At 37.8% G+C, this 18,874-nt stretch overlaps 1 protein-coding gene across 3 annotated transcripts in view; it reads left to right on the forward strand.

The window, feature by feature from the left end:
- bcl9 (BCL9 transcription coactivator) overlaps positions 1 to 18,874 on the forward strand; it is a 127,003-nt gene that overhangs the window by 68,595 nt on the left and 39,534 nt on the right. The window lies entirely within an intron of this gene.

An 18,874-nucleotide genomic window follows, 5' to 3' on the forward strand; every position in this document is an offset into this window, starting at 1 on the left:
GTTGATTGAATATGTATAGTTGAGTTTGCTAAAGTATGCATTTACTGTTCCCCATGCTTGAGAATGTTGTTTTACCGACATGACTGATACATTAAATTGTGCGTCTTGAGGAGAGGTTTGTTATTGCTTTAAAGGAATGGTACACCCAAATATTCCAAACTTTCTTTCTTCTGGAGGAATTTGAGCTTGTTCTGGCTGTTTTGTTCCATGTTGTTACAATTAATCGAGACAAAAAGTAGTCATGCAAAAATTTCATAAGAATATGGAACATTGCATGTGAAACAAGACAAAATTTAAGTCGTTATTCACTGATAATTTCATTGAGCAATTGAGTTTAATTTGAGAACTCGAGTAGTTTATTTTGTGAATGAATTGCTAAGCCTGATTTTGTGAACCAGCTCAGCCAATTCATGCAAAATATTCACTCAAAGAATAATGTTGTTGTTGTTTAATGGCTTCAAGAGATTTGTGATGTATTGCACATTTAGCGCATTTGCATTCTTTATGAAGCTTAACAACTCTAGTCCCCATTACCTGTAATTGCATGGAAGAAAACTTTAGACATGTAGTTAAAAAATTCCCCATATTGTCGCATGGGTTTAATATGACACCAGTGAGTAGGCTAAATAATGACCATTTTCATTTGAGTTAACTGTTCCTTTAAGCAGTCTAACCTATAGATTTTCTCCTGGTGGATAAAATGCGTAAGAATTTTATAGAGACTGGACACTGTTGTAGGAAGGAACCACGTAGCAACATGCTAAAAAAAATACACACCTGACCATTGTGGCGTCAAGTTTTGCATAGGCAAGCATCACTCATGTTCATGTAATCTAAGTAGTCTAATAAGACATTTGCTTTTGGCGATGATTATTTTCACAGTATAGATGTTACAAAGCATGAGTGGAATTTACCTGCTACATTAGTCAATTAAGTGAAAGTGAGTTTGTGAGAGAGTTAATGGGAAACAATTATTTGATTGTTTCTTCTGATGCAATTTTAGTGTCTTGCTTTTTCAATATCTGTCCCATTCTCGTATTTGGCAGATGTTCTTAGTATTCTGTATCACAGGCTTGGCTGTAGTTGTGGTATGCCCAGAGGTGACTGAAGCTAGCAACCTACTGTCTTTTGATCAAAGATAACTGTAGGCATTTACAACTTGGAGTTCTGTTGGCGACACACTAATAAACAAATTATTCTCATGTTGGTTTTGAAACAACGAAAATCTGCCAAAGCATATTTTTCGGCCGACATTTAGCATTTTTTTTTTAAATTATGGCCATTGGCCGTAGTGTTGGAAGCTGGACATTAATTTTGACAGCGTACACTGTAAAAAGATATTGTTGGTTTAACTTAGGGCGTTTTCACACTTGAAAGTCCGCACCAAGGTCCGAACCAAAGTTCACGTTTTGATGCATTGTATACTTTCAGAAAGTTTTGGTTTGGTTTCACACTGCAATTATGCGAGCGCACTAAAGAACTTTACGTGACATAGGCCTACTTGCGTCCTGTCGTCGTCATCTATGTGGGCTGCGTCTTGACATTGATTGGTTTTGTAAATGGACGTGCGTCTGACGTCAGCGTGTTGTCAATTCGGCGGGTAACTTTGACAACATGAATGAACAGACGCATATCGTTGCAACTATATTGTTATTTTTATGGCATAATTACCTGCAGAACCAACTATACACAAGGCTAGTTCAAATTCGCCAAATGAACGTCCTCGTCGTGCGAACATTTTATCGTCGCCGGCAGGAAAGGAGGAGAAGACTGCAAGTTGACTTCTTATGTCATCAGACCATACTTCAATTAAAAACCTCGTCTCCTACTCTCCCCATGTGCTACCACGGCTAATTTTTCCTGCCACCTTCTGTTTTTCGGCTATGCGGGAACCACCAGAACTTCCTGTAAAAGGGTCTGAAAGTCCGAACAATACAGAAATGCTTTCACACTAGAAACGAACCAAACCTTTGTTCAGTTTGATCCGGACCGAGACTACCTCTTTTCGTCGGACCAAATTTCGTCTGGTCCGGGGGAGGTTTCACACCTGTAATTTTGATTCGGACCAAACTGAAAAGTCTGAAAGTCCGGACCAAACAAGGTAGGTGTGAAAGGGCCCTTAACCTGGTTGCTTTAAAATTGAGTTCATTGAAACTAAAATTTTCAGTTAATGCGTCTGTTCAGTGTCTCTCTCTATTAACAATGAAGCTGTGAGTTTAATTACTTAAAAATAGCAATGTAACCACCTTGTTGCTGAGAAATGTTGCAAAGCTATTTTATTACTAAAAGTTGCGATCTCTGCTCTCTTGTGTGCTAGTGACGTGTGTATGTGCTTCAATGATTAAACTGACTTGGAACTTACCTGTGCATTAAATGGTTTAATTGCACATCTTCCAGCCAATCAGAATCATGTATTCAGACAGACCATTGTATAAATCAATGTTGTTGTCTGGCAGTGTTAAACCTAGTGTTGTTTGTGTTCTTTTGAAGGTAAGGAACTGTATTAAAGTTTGTGTACAAGTGAGTTGGGACTCTGGGAATTTTCTCTGTGGACACCTACACGCAGAATGCAACCTGTAATCATTGCTGCAGTCTTTGGGTAGATGTAATGGTCTTTAATTTGTTTTGAGCTGGATGGTCTCTCTGTATGTCTAAGATCTGTATGGTGAGAAGTTTATAGTGCTTGTTTGTCTGTGAATGGGGTTTGTGTGAATTCTTTTCGATGTCTTGCTCGTTTGCTTGCTTGCTCTTTGATATAGTACCGTATCCTCTCTTTCAGGTCTGTGTATGTTAGTTTGTGGTTTGCATTTCCTTTGCAATTCATAATTAAAGGTGATTTTGATAAATGTGCAGGAGGATTTTATAAACCCCACTGGCCACAGCGGAAATCCTGCCCTTTAACCGGAGCGGGTCATGCTTTTTCTTTATTGGTTGTCTTGTTGCCTGGGTTACCTCACTGAATTGAGTGTAATTTATCACTGACAAACTTCTAAACCAATGTTTTTTTTTGTAAGTTTATAATAGTCGCAGTTTAACCTGTTTTTGAATGTGATATAACCTTGAATTCATAGGAATAGTTTTGACCAAAAACCCAAATGCTTGTTTTGCATAAATTGGAAGCAAACAAGCAGGTTGCTTGTCAAAAAAAAGTGCTGGTTTCTCCTGGAAAAATAGGATTTGCATGTGTAAATGTTCAGACTCTGTTTTTGCTTTTCACAGAGAGGTATTTACCTTTGAGAATATGAAGCATTACTCATTTGAATCTGTCCCTTATGCAGATGATACACAGGGCAACTTTTGAGCAATGTTGCAGTCAATGGGCAACCAGGTTAAGACACTGGGCCCACGGCCGATCTAAAGTATCCAGATAGAAATTTGTTGCTCATTCTCATTTATGGCTTTGCACAAAAATCTATTTTTCGAATAATCGTTTTTTTTCTTCTTTTTTTAAATGTGGTCGATTCAAAATCGATTCTCAAAGGCCACGAATCGTTTTTTCCCCCCATTTATTTACCTATCACCCAAAAGCCAGTATTAGTTTTCCTACACTGTTAATAGGCTTGCAGCCTCCATGTTACAGCTAGCCTAATGCTGTGAGATTTTATGTTTGTTTTATGTTTAACATAAAATAACCTGATCGTGTTTGATCAAGGCATGCGAAAATCCTGTCTATTCATTGTATGCATTTGAAATATAGTGTTGGCTTCTGTTTTACTGTACCCAACAAGTGTACCTAAAATAAAAAGTTTAATATACAGGTTTGTGGCTCTTAATTTATTTTTATTAATTAAATTGTAAACTTATGTTCTCTGTTCTGTTTTCTAAATATAGGATTTGTATATAAATCTGTATTCATTGAGTCGAAGCGAGAATCAAATAGGGAATAAAAATGGAATTTAGAATTGAAATCGAATTGAGAGCTTGCGAATCGAAATCGAATCAAATTGGAACATCTGAATCGATACCCAGCCCTATTCTCAATGGAAAGTGCCCAAGCAACCTCACTCGGCAACACAGTGGCCCTGACTCCGTATCATCAGCTTTAAAGTCACGATGTAACGGAAGTAGCGGCACATCATTTTTTTTATTTTTTTTTGCATTGTGATTGTGAATTACATCCAAATGGAACAGTTTAGTGAGGTGGGGACTTGGTTCTATCAGGTGTTGATTGGATGGAGGCAGATCTGAATGCTAGCCTGCAGTCGGTTTAAAAAAGGGGTGGGGTTTAAGCTAGGGATGTGCATGAATATTCGAATTTTTGAATTTTCGATCTGTAATTATTATTCGAAAAATAAAATACTATTCGAATTTTATCGAATTTATGAAGCCGTAGCCTAAATGCTTTGCTGGCCGTAAATGCAGTGAATCCCTGATAAATCCCAAGCACTAACTCGCAGTTATAACTAAATCCTCTGGGTGGCGCTGTGGTGCGTGTTTAACAAGTTGTTTGTATTTGATCACATAATGTCGTCGTCGTCGTCTGCCTCGCGAAGTTTGGAATTAGACTACTAGTTGAAAATGTTACTAAATGATCTTACAGAAGGGAATTACTTTTGATCAAATGAATTAATTAAGCTGGGTTATAATATCATCAACACAATGAGAAATCACATGAAATCCAAACAGCAGGCGACTGAGGAAAGACAGCTGTCCATCACTACGACTGCAGGTAAGCGCAGCTGTAGCGCGCATGATCCGAGAGATGATAACTTATCTAATAGCAAAATATTTTTTTTTAGACATATACTTCCCTTAAGTTTCATTGAGAGAGACAGGTTTAAGAACAGAAAACGCAAAGTGCTGTTAGATATAACACCGTGACCGTTTGTGTCTCTGAATCGTCTGTCAGTGCAGCGCGTTTTCTCACTCGAGCATAAATGGCTGGCGGCGCCCCTGCATGTGGACATTATTGTTTTTCTCAACATAAACGTGAAACAGTATACACGATAATAATCATGCTGACTCGAGTGTGTGTGTACGTTCTGTTCGATATCTGGCGCACTCTGCTACTCTGCTTTATTAGGCGTTTTTTTTCCGCTCGCGCTGCTTGAGCTTAAATCCTTTTGTTATTTATATTTTGTTTACACATAGGCCAACTGTTTAATGTTTTCAACTAAAAGAAAACTTTAACATATATTGTAAGCTTGTTGTGTATTGCCTAATCGTAAGCTTGTTAAGAAATGGTGACAAACTTTTTGAAAAATGTACTTAAAAAATAACGTCTTTTTCGTTAAATGTCATTTAAATAGGCTAAACGAATATTCGAATATTCGATTTCTATGAGCCCGAATATTCGAAAGCATTATTTTTGAAAAATGCCCATCCCTAGTTTAAGCCAACTAAATGATTGGAGAAGTCTGGCATACGTCACCAAAGAGAAGTCTGTCATTTCAATGGAAGATTGAGTTATGACATTTTTGATTAAATTACGAACTCAAAAAAAAAAGTATGGCTGAAACTTATTACACAATTTAATAATGTTTAGAAAATAGGTTGAATTTTCATTTCATGGCAGTTTTATGGTCCACACTGCCTTATTTGTCTATAAATGTCCAACTATCAAATTATGTCCTATGTCCTTTACACTTTGCTAATAAATATGCATGTCAAAAATGCACTTCTATTTCTGTTTCTATTTTTCTGCAATGTCAATGCTCAAATAACAACACAAAGTATGGCAGTGATAATCTCAGATAATGTTTGTGCTTTATTTGTTCTGATTGGCTGTGGTTTTTGATTGATTCTGTCACGTCTGGTGTGGACAGACAAATTGCTTGTCGCTGGAATCTTATCGTATCGTGCGTCTGGTTATTACACAATGTAAGATGCCATTCCTGATTGAAAAATGAAGACCCTGGTAGTAGCATATGTCCCAAATGTGTCTTCTGTGACCACTTGGGATTGAATTTTCTCACAAATGGGGTCTCTGGTTTTTGATAGTTTGACAGTTCTTGTTCAATATACACCTGAATTTCTATATAAGCTAAACTTCAGATGTGTGTGTGCTACACATGATGTATGGTGATTAGGGCTGCAACAACTAATCGATAAAATCGATAATAATCGATTATGAAAATCGTTGTCAACGAATGTCATTATCGATTAGTTGGTCTGCTTACGTCACGGGGAGCGTTTACTGGTGATTGGTTGAAACAGGCCAATGATGCTCTCTGTCTTACATGCGCTTCATGAGGCGCACACACACGCAAGGTCTCTCTGGGTGCGGATCCACTTGTCCATGCGATACTTCTGTCGCGCCGCGCTCTGCTTTATTCCTATGGGTGACGTCACGCGACTTTAACGCGCCCGCAAAGCATCCCGGGAAGGCGGCGCTTCATTTGGAAAAATGCTGCGCGTCAAAAAGCTGTCCGACACCCATCTTTATGCAAATGAATTCCATTGAACGCGACTATCCAATAGAAGTAGAGCATATGGAGCCGGTGGGGAAGTCTCTTGCAGGTCCTCTGTTCTAGACTGGCCGCTGGCTCGCTGGCCCATAGCGGTAAACTTGAGGAACGCCCATCAAAGCTTTTGCTTGTGCGCTGTACTAGATTCCGGGAGTTTGAACTAATTTGCGGCCATCAGGGAGCCGCTATCAATATGCGGGAGACTCCCGGAACTTCCGGAAGACTTGGGATGTCTGTATTTTGTTTCGAGCATCAGGTTGCGCAAACAGTTCGTTCGGAACATAAGTGATGGATTAAAATAGCGGTACACGTATGGTCTTTTTCATAGTTCTCAAATTGGAGGGTTATTTCCTTTTTAACACTAGAAGTCCCAGAATTCCATAACTACTAGAACTGCCACAAGCGGTCATTTTGACCGTTAGATTGCAATCTCTATATCTTTAATGATAAATACCCAATTGAGAGATTAATGCATTTATTGTATTATGATATCTTTTAAAAACAAAACAACACCAAACTGTACATTTAAAAAAGTTTAATTATATATTTATAAATAATAATATCAGTAGCCCGTAATTATCGCATATTCACAACAGACAGGCCTAGCTATATTTCCATATCCATTCAACATAACTCAGAACAAGATAATAACAACTAAAAGTATCTTATTTAGATATTCTTTTGACAATGAGAGAGACAATGTCACGGTTTATGAATTCGCTGTCTCCTTTTTCGTCGTGTGTGTGTGTGTGTGTGTGTGTGTGTGGTCGCTGATCATTGCCGCTGATCAGCACGCCCGCTCTGATCAACGCGCCAGCTGCAACTGATCAGCATTCGACCCTTTTTAGTGTTACTGTTGTCACCTAGTCTTTGTCAGATCGTTGTGGATTTTTCCTGCGTGTTTGTTCCCTGCCTGTCTATGTTTTCCGTGTGTCATCCCGTGTTCAGCACTCCTGGTTCTTCACGCAGCGCCAGCGTCCCTGTGCTGCCAAGGGCTTCATACCGGACATTTACACACCTTAACTCTCCCAGCATCTGACCAGCTCTCAATAAACATATCTGTCATTTTGCAATTGAATCTTCTGATTATTTCCTAATAGACAAAGGTCAACCGCGAGAAATGTAACAAAAGAACACTGCGAAATTCAGTGCGGTCAATCAATATGACCGTCTATGGCCGAAATAGGTAAATATGTTCATTTATTTTTTTGCCTTATGTGTAATTTATATTAAAAACATTTTAAATGAAAATACAGACACTTTTAGGAAAAGTCAGGTACCAGCAGGATTTTATTTATTTTTTCAACAAAGTTATTGCAGATATAAAATTCAAAACGGTCAAAATGACCGCCGTGGCCGTTCTAGTGTTAAGCTACATGTAAATGGAAAATTTTAAAATCATTGTTTTAGCGCAATAGTTGATTGACAGATGAGTGGGCTATCCTGTGCTGTGCTTTTTTCTTGGCTGCGTCATTCAGGGTGCAGTAGTGTACACTATGGTTTGGATCACAAAACATTTTGGACACTGTGTAGGTCTGACCACTTGCAATCGATCGGATCACCAGAGACTGAAGTTGTAGACTGGTGTAGATTGAACTCGTTTAATCTTATTCAGTTTATGTTAGATAAAGCAGAAGCCTGTATTGGCTTGCATGGTTTATTTACCTCTTAGTGCCACCAAATTGTATAGTATTACTATTGCACTTTTGCTGTTTTTTTTATTTATTCCTTTTGCCCCATTTGCCCTGCTGAAGAAAAAGCCCTCTAACGCTGTTTAGCTTGTCTTGGCTGGTTTAAGATCAGCTTTAAAAAAGTGGTCAAAACCTTTCTAAAACCAGCCTGATAAACCAGCTGACAAGCCTTGGAGACCAGCTAAGACCAGCCAACCAGCTTAGTCGGATTTTAGAGGGGTTTTTTCAGCAGGGATGCAAATTAAAATGTGCATGAATATGGTAATCAGTCACTACTATAGTGTAAATTTAAGTAATATCTGATTATTATGGTCCTGCTGTAGTACGTTAGGAATGTAAGGAATTTTCTTTAGTCTTTTCCTTTTATCTTATTGTAGTGGGTTTGCTGGTAAGGTGTTGGGGAGTATATCTATTAAACAGTTCAGAAAATGCCCTGAAATTTAATTTGTAGTTTAAATGTGCAGATTAGAAGTGGAGTGTTGTGTAATAGTGTAATCATTGTCTGTTTTCAGAGAGAATCTAGCAGCATTAAATCGACCTGCAGTTCACCAAGTCTGTTAGCCAAATTGTAGCCTCAAGCGAATGAAGGGAGCAAGAGCTTCAGACTCCTGCTAACCACATTTATACAGTGGAAAAGTGCACACATACGATCAAATCTCAAGAATTTTAACTGAGAACCTTTTATATCAGTATAGGCTAATTTTTTTTTTTTTTTTTAAACATCCTAGACATACTTAACCCTCCTCCTTTTGCACTTGTTGAATAAAAATACTCCTCATATATTAGCAGTAAGTATTAGTTTTTTTTTTTGTTGCAATATTTATCTGGATTTTTCTTAGCAATATTTACATGTATTAATTTAGCAGACGCTTTTATCCAAAGCGACTTACAAATGAGAACTAAAAAAGCAGTTAAACTATCAATTGGACAGCAATTTGCAAATGCTATGACCCTTCCCAGTTTAATCTAACCAGTACGTGTACCAGAAAAAGGTCTGAGAAATTTGATCAAAATAGTCCTAGACTTATTCAAACTTTCTTTGACTTAAAACAAAACGTTTTTATTTCTTACCAAACGGTAATTGTAACCGTATTTAGCAGTCTCAAAGTCTATGTAACCATATTTGTCTCCGAGAGTAGTGTTCTCAGTATGCAAGCGTCATTAAATGCTAATCATGGCCGCTGGGTCCTGCCGCGCTGTAGCTATAGGCTTTTTGGTCTTATGGTTTCTCACTGGTGGTGACCAAGTAACCCTGTCCTGACACAGTCTCGCTGGCTTCTCCCCTACAGGCCAGCGCACCATCTGTCCACCCTCACAGCTGTCATCCAGAGCAGCTTTAACGAAAAAGGCTCTTAATCTTTGCGCGAAACCATACTGCTTTGCTAATCTTGGTGCGCATACTATTTTGCCAAGCTTAATTTAGGAATTGGGTATTAAGATCAAGGATGCTCCTTTACCTTCTGCACAGACGCTGTGTGAAATTCATGTGGTTGTTTGCATGTCATTCATGCTAATGTGCAGTGGGACTATGAAGTAACATTGATTCATGTAGACAAAGCCCCCAACCCAGTTGTCCATCTTGGCTTCCTTATTCACCATGGATTTCTGGGTGTCAGGCAAACAGTAGAGAGTCAAAAGCAATTGAATGATTCTGGTTCTGTTTTCATTCTTTTAGTAGGTTTGAGTCATTGAGGTCATTGAATCATTTATTCAAGAGATTCATTCAGAAATGCTGATTCATACAGTAATTAAACAAGTGAGTCTTTTATGAGTGAGTCAATGAATCACTCATTCAAAATTATATATTTTTTCTTTAAAAAATAATTAAAAAAAATCGGTAGGTGAAATGTACCCGGATATCCTACTACTTCAAGATTCTGGACTGTGCATTAATGGACACTTTACTATCCAATGAGGCCACGGTAGAGGAGTTGTAAATGGCCGTGACCTGACGCTGATGGATGTAGTGTCCGAATTCATGTAGTGTTGTAGTGTCTCGCTTTTCACTTTAGCTTCACGATCACACTCAGGGAGTGACTGTACTGTCCGTACATTTTACAAGATAAGATATTTGTCAATGACGACCAGGATCTATTGCGCACAAAATCCTTCGCCATCATCTTGTCAGTCGTGTTCTAGTTGCTCATCTCACGTGATAAGTGAAATCTTAACTCCTGCTGCACTGTGCTGCGACTCTGCAGCGTGCTGTATTGAGCAAAGCAGGCCCTTTCAGTTTATAATTGTAGCGTGACTAGCGTCTGTTGTCCAACTGTTCACTAAATGGTTTTTATTTCTATAAAAAACCACCACAACACCGACTACCGCTGCAAGCCTACTGCAAAAACAGTGTGAAAGTGTTTAAGAATTGAACTAGTTTTAACCTATTTGAATTGCAGATGTCATAAATCTCCTACTTTTTACATTTTTATTTTATGAATGCTGAACCGGTTTTGAGTAAGCTCTCCAGTGTCTTCAGCATTGGCCATCCACTGCATCATTGCATGATGCCATGCTTGCCATATTGGCCATACTTGAGTCTACATTGGAAAGGTGTTAATAAAAAGGTTTCTAATTTGCCTTTGCCAATTATTGGGTACTGCTGACCTAAAGCTGTGTCATTTATGGTGTATGTGTTCATAGTTTCAGCCTCTGTGGGATATGGAGAGGTCCAGCTGTGCCAGTTTACACCCACCAAGCCAAGAGCAGTTTGGGCCTGAGCATCTGTGTGCCAGTTCATAAGTGAATGTGGGGGGTCTGTGTGCCAGCCTGCTAAATGGACATGAATTTGACAGTGTAATTTTGTTGGATGTTTGTCTGTGTTTTTGTGTGTGTCCTGAAAATCTGGAATCAATATGAAACTGATTTGCAAATGACATGTTTTTTTTTTGCTAGTTAATGTGAAGTAACTCTGTTAAGCATGGGTCATGGTGATCAAATAGTTAAAGGGATAGTTCACCCAAAAATGAAAATGAATTTTTTTCTTCTTCTGCGAATTCAAAAGAATGAGTGAGTTCCCTTTTTTTCTTTTTTTTTGTCTGTACAATAAAAATAATTGGGGTCCAAAAAAACAACACATTTATTAAAATATCATCTTTTGTATTATTTTATGCTACTTGTACAGCTTGTAATATCATCATTAAACTTTTTCCAGAAAGTTGTCTTGTAAAACGATTTTTTTTTTTTTTTCTATCCCTTATCTTTATTTATTTAGCCAATTTTTACCCTGTTCTTGCCATGGAAATTTTATTTGATTTTTTTTAGGCTTTTTTGTTTTGTTTTTAGTGTCATGTCATATAATTATTAGCGTATATAGACTAGAATTGTAGTGCCAGTGTTAAATATCACTGAGATACAACTACTATAATTTGTTATTAATATTTTGAATTACTTTTTATTGTTATGATGTCTGTTTTAGTCATTTTTTGCCTTTTTTTTTATTTTGAAAAAAGTGTCTAGTTTTTATTAATTTTTATTTCAGTTTATTAGTGATTTAGTACATGGAGTACTAAATGAAAATCTATTCAGGGCTTTCTTAAGACGATTAGTTGACTAGTCTTTCAAGTACTGAGTCGATTTTGAAAATGTGTAGTGGCCATCTGTACATACATGAAGTATTGTAGTGTGTGTGTGTGTGTAAGCATGCTCGTTTTGTCCAGTTGTGTGTGAATGCATGCATGCACGTGCACACACTTACGTGCCAGTGCACATCACCCTTCTCACCAGCTGGTCGTCTGACATCATGTCACCATGGCGCCAGGCCTTTGGCGGCCTGTAGAAGCCTGCAGCACCATGCCAACAACACACACACACACACACACACACACACACACACACACACACACACACACACACACACACACACACACACACACACACACACACAGAAGTTTAGTCTTGCATTTAGGGAGCGGGAACGCCATGCCAACTCTGGTAGCCAAGCAGGAGAGCCTTCTACCACAGACACACACATACACACAGGAGCGAGTGTTATCCATGCCAGCGGTGGTCTCAGATCAGGAGAGCTCACTTCACTAGACAGACACAGACACTCCACTGAACAAAGGAACATACACGGCCAAGAGTGCAGCGCTGCATTTAGAGAGAATGAGGAGGAGAAGGGATAGAGGCACTGAACATTTGTCTACTGTTTAAGTTCACTGGGTTCAGCCCAGGCCTGCACAGTTTACGGCTAATGCGTTTGGAATATGTTCAGGTGCTGTGGAGGAAACAGACACACGCCTGATAGAAATGGCCATTTGAACATCCAAACAGCATGTGGGTATTTTGTAGAACAGTGTTTTTCTGGCTGGGTCTTTTTGAGTTAAATTGAAAAATAAAAAAGCAAAATGGTAGAATACATCCATACGTGTTTGCATTGTCTGTGAACAGTTTGGGGACCTTCGTTGAGTTATGTTATGTTTGGGAAATCCTGGTGTAAGAAGGATATCTGTCCTTTTTTAAGATGAGAAATCCCAGTTTGATCTTAACATCAATAGCCGCGTTTCCATTACCCTTCAAATTGCGCAAATTGAAATTGCGAATTGAAAATACGCCCAATGGAAACACGTCAATTTCGCAAAAACCCATATATCGTAAAAAAGTTTTTACGCTCTCATTGAGGTGGTTTTTCAGGCAATTTGTAAAAGGAATATTTCGCAAAACTGCAATGGAAACAGTTTTTGCGCATTTACAGGACACCTGGCGGCGTAGGTGGTGCGGTATGTTTGGACAGAAGACGAGACCGAGTTCTTCATTAAACTCATAAAAGACAAAGGAATTATGGGAATACTGGATTCTAAACCACAAAGAAATGCCACAATCAAGACCTTGAAGCAGATATGAGGGAGAAACACCTCATACGTGTATAAGGTTTCACAAGTATAAGGGGCTTTTCTTGCCATTAATGCTTGGATAACACACCTACGTCTCCCATAAAAAAAGAAATAAATTTTTTTTGTGCAAATCTGTAATGGAAACGCGGCTACTGAAACTTGATTTGGATGAGGTCTCTTTGCTTCTTGATTTCCTTGATCGATTTCTTATTGTGATAGCCAATGAATCGGTTTGGTCAATATATTAGTCTATTGTTTGGCCAATTAAAGACAATTGACCAATAAATGTTAAAGGTGAATAAATGAGGAGTTTAATGCTCATTACATTCTAAACTTTTGTTTCTTGTGTAGAAGAACACAAAAGAATATATACATATATATATTATCCAATCTGCTGTTTTGCCATGCAAGTGGAAGGGGGCAAAATAATTCCTTTGTCAACGATCACATTTATTGTATGGAAAAAAAATGTGTGGACATTTTACCATATGACTTCATCTGTGTTTCATACGAGATAAAAACATACAGGGTTTGGAATAAGTAAATGATGACAAAATCTAGATTTTTGGGGGAACTATTCCTTAATCGTTCTATAATCTTAACTTGAATCTTTTATTTTTATGTTCTGTTTTAAAAATTCTGAATATGTATTGTATGTAATAAATAAAAATCAGCTGAGTGGGCAGTTATTAGCCAAGGCCTAGTGATGCGTTAAATATTTTGTTGAAACCATCATGATGTAGTCTCAATTTTGACGGTGTTGACTCGTGTTGATTGAGTGATAAAAAAGGAAAAGCACATTTTGTGAGAATGGAAGCAGCAACATTTTTGGCTTCGTATAGACGAATTGAATAAATAGAAATCTTTTGTAACAACAAAAAATGTCTTCACTGTTCTTTTTTTATTTAAAAACATTTTGTTTTTGTTAACACAAAAACATTAAGCAGCCCAATTAATAAGGGTGTCACAATTTCGATTTTAAATTGAAATCGATCGAAATTAAGTCACAATCTCGAACATCGAATTAAAAAATGGAATCGGCGATGCTGCCACGCCCCCATGTCACGGAAAAAAACCACGCGTGTTGAAGTGCTGCGAGTCAACCTCCTCTAACTTAGCTACAGCCAGTCAAAAGATAGCATGGAAACTGCAGATGCAGGAGACCCATCGACAGAACTTGAACCGTCTACTCTTTCATTGAAGTGTGGAAGTATTTTGGATTTCCAAACATTCGCGTTCAACGTTCGCGCTTCAAAAATGCCATAGTTTGCAAGCTCTGCTATGTGCGTGTACCATATTCTTCCACTGGCAGCACGACTAACATGGCAGGGCATCTCCACAAAAACGTCGATTTATCTGTTAAATCAACAACTGTTTGTTTGTTTTGTGAACTTGAATGTCGTCATCTGCCTGTTTGCGACCCGGCTTTATGTATGTGTGCGAAGAAAACCATCTCTCAGAGTACTGAATAGTTTAAAATCGCTTGAATGTTCAAACTGGTAAGACTTAAAAAGATGTGCAAATGGTAAACTTTAGTTGCTCACGATGCAATGCTGGCCCGATTATGCAAGTGACAATTCCGTCGAAACGTGAGAGCAGCGCGCTTGACGACTGCCTTGTGCAACCCATTTTGAGAGACAGACAGAGAGAGAGAAGACGCGGCACCGCTGAACACTCGCGCTGCTTGTGAAATTGCATTTTGCAGACAGTTTAAAATGACTGATTTGATTTTATAATCTGCGTATGGCTGGTTATTTTGCTTAAGTTTCCAATTGACTAAAGATATAAGGTATTATATTATATAAGCACTATATGTTGTTAATAAATGTTTTAAATTTGACAATGTAGTGTGGTACATTGCGAACAAAGGTCAGATATTATATTGCATAAAAGTATATTCTAAAAATGGCATAGCAACCTGTGCTTTAAAAAAAAAAAAGTAAAAATTGAGAATCGAAACGTGACCTTAGAATCGAAAATTCAATCGAATCGAATATTTGGAGAATCGTGACACCCCTACCAATTAAGTGTTGTGCCGATGGACGAGTGTATCGACGATAGTCAGAAATATCACAGATGGCTGATGCCTTTGACGATATCAAGGTGATAATTGGCTCATTTTCCAATTAATGTATGTTGTTGTTGTTATTATCAAGCTAGTATTGTCAAATTAATATTAGTAACTACAAATCATTTGCCTTTCCTAAGTTCTTAACAAAATCACCGCATAAACACACTTGCAACACTGACACTCGCGTATAAGGATCGAGGACTCCTCAATGACAATGTTTTTAAAAAGACTGAAAAACAAGGTGAAAAACAATTCAAGGTGATGTAGTCACAAATTGTCAAGAGTGCTTGTTATAAAAGAGCACATAATTAATATACAGTTGTTGTTTATTTCAAGGCGAAAACGGCATTGTTTGTCGGCATTTTGTGTTGTTTCCATAGCACATTCACAAATCATTTTAATGCCACTAATGAAACCACAATATTTTGACTAAAATTATATAGGCATAATAAAGGTCTTTAGGTTCAAACACTGCACAATAATTAGTCATCGATGAAAATCAAAAGCAGCTTCAAACACAGACTTTAAATAAACACAACTTGTTTAACAAGAAATATTGATTCTTCAAAAAAAATTCCCCCCACTGTCTATGGTCCACAAGAGAAATATTAAGCCAATAAATTATAATGGTTGATATACCATTATCAGCACTGAGCTCTTGTGTCTGAGAGAATGAATGTGCCATGCAGCATCAAATGCCAAAAGCTCAGTTTTTACTTTCACTTTTCAGGGAATAATTGACTGGTTTGAGACCCTTTACTGGCATAACTCTGATGTAGGGCTGGGCGATATGGCCCAAAAAAATTATCACGATATTTTTTTTATATCAGTCGATATCGATAATTATCACGATAAATGTCAAATCTTTATTTCTTTCAAGTTTAAAGGCAGATTTTTGCTCCTAAGTGAAAGTTGTATAAACCAGAGCGTTATTTGTGGTTTTAACTCTTTATTGCCAGAACATATCATGACAAACACTTGCCAAACAGGTGAACATTTCACAAATCTGAGGTAGAACATTCAAATATTTGTCATTTTTCCTTAACAAAATTAATATCTGAATAGAAAAATATTTCTTCAGCAGTTTGCAGTGCAGACTGCAATATTCAAATTACATGTTTTGTCTCGAAATGCATATTTGACAGTAAATCTGCATCCTAACTCAAGCTAATACTACTCTGTTAAATTTATGTTCATTAACAAAAACAGTAACATGTTTAATTTGGTAAAATGTAATATTCTGACTGTTTGAGTTTTATTAAAATTAACCATTGGTCATCTAGTATCATGCATTTAGATCACGATAACCACAGATAAAACCAGGCAAAGCCTAACCTATAGCACCTCACTATCATGGCAAAATGTAACTTTATGGTTTCTATGGTATTTGTATGAAAAACAGTAGCCTAACAGTTAAATACATTATTACATACTATAATTATATTCCATTAGTCATTTAATACATTGTCTACATTAATAATATTATACAATTCAATATGTATATGCCACATTTCATGGTGCAGTTAATATTACTAGGCTAACCTTACAGTAAATCTATGGTAGGCTAAATGGATTCAGTATCAATTCACATTCTGACTGTATCGGTGCGCGCAGTGTTTCTCCTGTTTGTCAGCGGTGTTTCATCTGCCTTTAAACATTTGTGTTCTTCGCTGAACTCAAGCGCTTCTCTCACTGGATCTCGTGAGCGAGACGATCAGAGTAAACGCGTCTGCTCTGCTCTAGTCTAGTGAGCTCCCGCTGCGCTGCCGTTTGGACTTTGAGCCGAGCGGATAAACGGTCCGTGAGGCGCGCGCGGTTCAAATGAGTTTCGTTCCGCTTTTGGCGCATTAACATTATCGAACATTTATCGACCTCTTGATATCGTTTTATCGAGAGAAATTATATCGCGATAATTATCGTTATCGTTTTATCGCCCAGCCCTACTCTGATGCAAAGCTTGCAAAATATCCAGGTGCTCTCCTTTTGGGTGAAATATTTATGTAATGTCACATTTTTCTTCAACTCAGTCTTTGCTTGCAAAATGATGATAATAAAAATGTACTGAAGTAAATAAATACGTGAGTTAATAAGTAAAGTAAGTCAAATTAGTAGTCTACTGCATCCCCCGCACTTGTGATAATGTTGTGTATCGGCGATGTCACAGGCTGACGATAGGACAGTATATGGAGCATATCAACACTAACCCAGTGTGTCATCATTGATGATAATAAGAAATGTTTCTTGAGCAGCAAATCAACATGTTAGAATGATTTTTGAAGGATCATGTGATACTGAAGACTGGAGTTATGATGCTGAAAATTCAGATTTAACATCACAGGAATAAATTGCGTTACAGGAATAATTTTTCACAATATTACAGTTTTTACTGTATTCTTGATCTAATAAATTGGCCTTGGCGAGCATAAAAGACTTATTTCAAAAACATTACAAAAATCTTACCAACTCATTAGGTGATCCTCTGAACCGATTCAGCAAAAAATAATTCTCGACATATTTATTTTTTCAAATGGATTTTTTTTAGTATTTGCTCCAGTCCTAAAGATTCAGTGAAATCTCGCTGTAAGTTATTTTTGTTCCACAGTTCTGGACCGAGACGGAATCATTGCCTTCCAGCGGCAGGGAAGCCTATAGGTTTCTGCACCAGTCTTCCCTGAACAAACAAACTGGTTTGTTGGAGCGTGTGTGGAATTCTATTGTGAAAGTGCAGCAAAAGGTTAAGTCGTACCATGTCTGCTTGCGTCACTGTCCTCTGATTGAAGGCAAGGGTGTATGTGTTCGCACACAAAAGAACCTATAATTTGAGGCAACATTATCTGACAGACTCATGACGACACCCAGTTGAGGTGCATCTCATGCACGTAATGCTTTTGTTAGCACCTCTGTGTGCTTGTCCGCCGTCACCTAGCTCGGTGCGGATACAAATTTTGTAAGCCTTTAATTAATGCATAACTATAAAACTGTTATAAAGATTGACTATAACATAACCCTGGGCGTAGACACGGGCAGGTTGAAGGATGTTTTTAGATGCTGAATGAGAAAAGCCTTGATGTGATTGACAGGAAACAAGGGAAGGCGAGGAAAAGTCGTTAATGTTTTGTGAGATTGTTAAAAAGTTATAAGGGTTGTTTATGCTTTCATAGTGGATTTAAAGGAACAATCACCCCATAATGAAAACTCACTCTCATGATGTACTAAATGCTGAAGCGGAAATGTTAAACTTTTAGTCTGTTGTTGGCTTTCTATTGTATAGCATCAGAAGACCGATAATAGTGGGTGTGAATGGCATGGGATCACTAAACTGACTATTCTATTAGGGAATAATTGATTTTTTTAATATATATTATATATATATAAGTTTTAGTGACACGAGTACTTGACATGCTGACAGCTTGCTGTACTTGAGGTGTTTAGACCGTTTGCACTGTACAGTTATGTACCTATTTTTATTTGATGTCATGAATTTGGACATTTTGCACTAGGGATGGGACGATTACCGGTTTCACGATAAAATGTACTGACGATTAGTATTATCGTTTAAAATTTCATTATCATTAAAACCGTGTTTGATTATCGCGATTTTAATAACTCACTATAAATCCTGTCCAGCCGGCAACAGTCTGACGCAGGCGCAGCGCGCAATGTTTTGTTTTGTTTTGACTCGAGAAGGAATGGCGGAAGGCAGTGACCGTGCTCGGGAGATTTTCCAGCCTTTTAAGAGGACCAAATCTGAGGTGTGGTCATATTTTGGCTTTTACAAAAGTCCTGAGGGAAACTTGGTCGAGGATGGTCACCCTGTCTGCCGAACAAAAAGTCGCTGCAATAGAAACACTTCAAATCTGCAGAGTCGTCTTG

This window comes from Rhinichthys klamathensis, unplaced genomic scaffold (assembly GCF_029890125.1).
Source record: "Rhinichthys klamathensis goyatoka isolate OS25496 unplaced genomic scaffold, OSU_Roscu_1.1 h1tg000081l_1, whole genome shotgun sequence".
In the NCBI taxonomy this organism is placed as follows: domain Eukaryota; kingdom Metazoa; phylum Chordata; class Actinopteri; order Cypriniformes; family Leuciscidae; genus Rhinichthys; species Rhinichthys klamathensis.